This window comes from Bombina bombina, chromosome 5 (genome assembly GCF_027579735.1).
Source record: "Bombina bombina isolate aBomBom1 chromosome 5, aBomBom1.pri, whole genome shotgun sequence".
Taxonomy (NCBI): Eukaryota; Metazoa; Chordata; class Amphibia; order Anura; family Bombinatoridae; genus Bombina; species Bombina bombina.
In genome coordinates, this window is record NC_069503.1 from 693,824,311 (window position 1) to 693,829,524 (window position 5,214).

General features: G+C 34.5%; 1 pseudogene; it reads left to right on the forward strand.

Moving 5' to 3' along the window:
- The first annotated feature begins 4,029 nt into the window (after positions 1-4,029).
- LOC128661858 (uncharacterized) lies at positions 4,030-4,186 on the forward strand (annotated as a pseudogene).
- Positions 4,187-5,214: the final 1,028 nt, after the last annotated feature.

Consider the following 5,214-nt stretch of genomic DNA (forward strand, 5'->3'; position numbering starts at 1 on the left):
TCTGTGTGTTTGTATGTTACTACCTTTATAACATTTCCAAGTTTAAATAGACACTTAAGAATAAAGTGCATTTACGTTTTAGTCACTTGGTCAAAAATTGCACATATCAAAGGAGGGGGGGGGGCCTGATAAATGGTTAAGTCAGGGGCCCCAAAATTTCTAGTGGCGGCCATGTATATATATATATATATATATATATATATATATATATATATATATATATATATATATATATATATATATATATAAAAAGGAATATTTACACAACGCTATTCACGGCGCAGATATGGCTATAAATGGTTAGCTTAAAGCTGGGATCACAGTGGTTAGGAAGGCAAATAGATGTAAAATGAAATTAACAAATAACCTTAAATCATTTTCTTATTAGTATATAAAAATTATAAATGAAAAAAGGCAGATTTAAAAAAGCATGTATATTGCTATTTGTAGTGCTTAATGTCCACGATATTCATATGTTACCAGTCCTTTGTTATGATAATCCAAAGAGTCCAATAAAAGACGAAACACCAATTCTAGTGCGGTCTTTCCAGTCAGTCAATATAATCCTCTGCTTCCACTTTCTGCAGGGTGCTGCTGTATTCAGAGGTGTGCTACTTACACTCTCTTGTTATAAATATCTAAATAAAATAGAAGAAAGAGGCGCAACCCCACATCAATTTAGCAAAACACAATAATCGGATGAATACAGTTAAAAACACCTTCTCCTTTCTCTATGCATTTCGTTTGCCTCTATGCAAACATTTTTTTTTGCATAGAGGCAAACAAAACGAGTAGAGGAAGGAGAATTGCAAGCAGCTACAGGTGTAGACGAAGGGGTCTGTATAGTTTAAATCCTGGTAGTCCGGTGTTGGATCCAGTAAATGACGATTTCCTGACTGCAGTCTTTTTGTCGTATGTTATTGCGGAATTATTTGCACATATCTCTATGGCGCAAACTATTACGCTTTACTTGTAATCTAGCCCTAAACCTATAGGAGTTTTGGGGATATGGGTATAAAGAAATTGTGTTTCTTTTGGAGTGTTTTTTTTTCTTTTTTTTAGGATCGGGATATTAACACTTCAGAAGACAGTACCCCCAAGATTCTAGTTTTCTTTATTTATTGCCGATATAAGTTCTCACTGTTCTGAAAGTGTTATACTTATTATATTTTGACTGCACTGTAACAATTGTATTCTATATTAATAATTTGTGTGTTACAGTGCGGAAACAATATTATAAGTTCTCACTGTTTTTATAATTTTGAGACCGCACTATAACAAGCGTGTTCTTAATATAGAACATGTTTGTTACAGTGCGGTTGCAATATTATAAGTACAACACATTCACAACAGTGAGAACATATATATTGGCAATAAATAAAGAAAACTGAATAAAGAAAACTAGAAAGGCTTCTATTAAATATTTATATCAATAACATGAAATCTTCTTCTTAAAAATGAAAAAAATACTCCAAAAGAAAAATACACAATTTATAAAACACAACAATAATTACAATACAATTCTATCATTATACAATAAAATACATATAAATAATACATTGCATACACATGTACAATATACCCACAATCCCCTAGGTCCTATAAGAGCATTAATGATGTCCTAGTTTCACTTTTGTATTGTAATAAAAGGGGTTGCGTTTATATTGACACATGTACATTTTATTGCCAAACAATACTGTCTAAAGGTATAATTTACATTACATCTTTAATGTAGGTGGCTGTTTGAAAATATCACCAGTGTCTACACCCACTTAGATGTAGAGTAAAATGCCTCTCAGTGAGACTGCCTTCAAACACTGATGTCAGCTGTTTTGAATGTTTCACCGCCAATTTTGTTCCCGTAACAGATCCCTTTTGAATATATTGCCACATTTGCATTAAAACTTTTGTTTGAACACTACATTTGCACATAGCACTGTGAAATATTCTGTGCTATGTACAAATGTACTGTGCAAACAAACGTTTTAATGTCAATAGACCCTTTGTTTAAATAAGCACTGAACAGCCCGGGATAAAAGAATTAGAAAAGACACTGCCGGAATTAGCTTAAAGTACGCATGTGCGCATGGAGATAACTGCTTTAAGATTTAATACAAAACTAATTTTCATCTCTGTTAAGATTAGCTACCCGAGCTTGTGTGCATGCTAATAATTATGTAATTGCATTCCAAAGATTCTTTTGAATCACCTGTGGAATGCAATGTAGCTAATCTCAACAAGGAAGCTTTTTTCGATAGAACACTGTATTCTTCAAACTGAAAGTAAGATTGTGCTACTTCTCCACAAACCAGAAAGCAGCCATCTTACAAACAGCCAATGAAGTCAAATTAGTAGCCATTATGTATCACTTACAAGTGGAGACTTTGCATTTAAAGTGACATGAAACTCATTTTTTCTTTCATGATTCAGATAGAGCATACACATTTAATCTAAATTTGTTAACTGTGCTAGCTTTGTTTGCGGTCTTAATGAGGGAACTTGACTCCAATTCCCAAGAGCAGCCAGTGCTTCAGGAGATCAGATAAGACCAATCCAATATGTAACAATATTGAAGAAACAGTCCTGTTACACTTTTAATCAACTTTCCACCTATTATTAAATTTGTTTTGTTCTCGTGATATTCTTTTTTGAATTAGCAGCAAAGCACTACTGGGAACTAGCTAAGCACATCAGGAAAGTCAATGGCAAGAGGCACAAATGTGCATTCACCAATTAGCAGCTAGCTCCCAGTAGGGCTTTGCTGCATCTGATCCTACCTAGGTATTCTTTTCAACAATGGATAGCAAGAGAACTAAGCAAATTAGGTAATATAAGCAAATTGGAAAGTTATTTATAATTACATGCTTTATCTGAATAATAAAAGATGGGTTACAAGTTATACATATGATCCATCTAGTTATAATTAATAGTTGTAATTAATAAAATTATTTAATATGGTGGTTTGTTCCATAGCCTTGATTGCTTGTTATTTTAATTGATTTTCTACCAGTTTAGTTGCCCTCTAAACATTGTGTTGATTGTCATGTGATTAGGGAGGCCCAATCACTTGTTGATTCTTTTATATAGGGATTGATAAATGAGGAATACATTAGTGAGATATTTTCAATAAAATTATATATTTATTGCAGTTTATCTTTTGCCTCAATTGTATTTTTTAGTATGTGAAGATTTATATTATTTTTTATATAAATGTTTGTGCGCTGTACTAAAAATGTTATGTTAAAAATATTTAGTGCTTCAATCAACAATCAATTTGAATAAATTAAAAATATTTTATTGTTAAAAAAGGTTTATTTTTTATTTTTAAAACATGCAAAGTTAACTTTTTTGAATCAATAAATTAATTGAAAACATAAAAAGGTTGATATGTTAAATTTAAAATATTCCTTACAAAAGTTATTTAACCTCAATTTTTTTTTTTTTAAATATTATGTTAAATAAGGTTATTTAAGATAAACATGCCAACATTTTCAAACCAACATTAGCACCGTCCATTCTGCTTCAGCTGATAATCAAGTGATCTCCCCGAATCAGCCCCACAACATTCTGCAGTCTGATCTATGGGCAAAAGGACTGTCTTTTGCCTTTCAAAATTACTAAGCAATGTAAGGAATTCCCTACAACCTGTGGGTGATTGTCTGCACTTTTGTTGACCTTTTTTTCTTCACAAATCCAGAGCTGTCATAAGACAGTAAAATACATTTTCATTCTTTTAAAGGGAATTAATTAAATTAACTAATGTTAAAATCACCAATGTGTTTGCCGCATTTCCTGGCAGGGATAAATTTATCCTGAGGAATTCTCCAATATATCGTCTTTGAGAATGAATACATTCCAGATGGATGACTTTTGAGTAAGTAAATTGATTTCTTTATATAATATAATGATATAAGGTTTGATGAGAATGCGCAATGCATCCCAGTCACTAAGGCGCTCACTGAGATTTTGGGAACTTATCACTGTAAGCAACACTGGACAGACTTACGTCTGATGGTTTAACGCTCACAGAGCTTTGCAAAGTGGCAATATTGTATCCAATGAGGTTCATCCAGGGCACGATTATTGCTAATTGAAAACTAAAAAGTCTCACAGACAGGTATATCAGGTCTTAGAGTCGAGATTTCGCGTCCTCATTGTGAGTTTCTGTGGCCTTACCACTATTATGGGGCCCTATGATGTAGTCCTCATAAAGTAAATGTGATTATTATAATAGCTATTAAAGGGATATGAAACCCAAATACATTATTTTGTGATTGAGACAGAGCATACAATTATCGAATTTACTTCGTTCCCATGATATTCTTTGTTGAAAAGATACCTAGGTTGGGGTCTGGAGCACTTCATGGCTGGAAATAGTGCTGCCATCTAGTGCTCTTGCAAAAGGATAACATTCTTGCAAAACTACTGCAATATAGTACTTGAGACATGTGCATGCTCCTGGACTTACATTCTGCTTTTCAACAGAAGACACCAAGAGAACAAAGAAAATTTGATAATAGAAGTAAATCAGAAAATATTTTAAAATTGCATGCTTTGAGGCCCATTTATCAAGCTCCGTATGGAGCTTGTGGGCCCCTGTTTCTGGCCAGTCTTCAGACTCGCCAGAAACAGCAGTTATGAAGCAGCGGTCTAAAGACCGCTGCTCTCTAACCCTGTCCGCCTGCTCTGATGTGGCAGACAGGAATCGTCACAATTCAACCCGATCGAGTACAATCGGTTTGATTGACACCCCCCTGCTGGCGGGCCATTGGCCGAGAATCTGCAGGGGGCGGCGTTGCACCAGCAGCTCACAAGAGCTGCTGGTGCAATGCTGAATACGGAGAGCGTATTGCACTGGCAGATCAGGTCCGACAGACATTTGATAAATAAGCCTCATTATGTGTGTCTGCGTGAGTCACCAAAACTGTAATGGCTTCTCCAGTTACTATTACATTCTTATTGAAATGTGAGTGAGGTTATGTCTATGAGGCGCATGTGAGTAAGGGAGTGTGTTCCTGAAAGCACCATGGAGTGGTTATTCTCTTAAAGGGAATTTGCTTTCATGTTTCAGATATAGCATACCATTTTAAACAAATTTCTAATTTACTTCTGTTATCTATTTTGTTTTGTCCTCTTGGTATCCTTTGTTGAAAAGCATACCTAGGTAGTCTCAGGAGCATCCGTGCCCTGCCAGTCGCTAGAAGCTGATTGGTG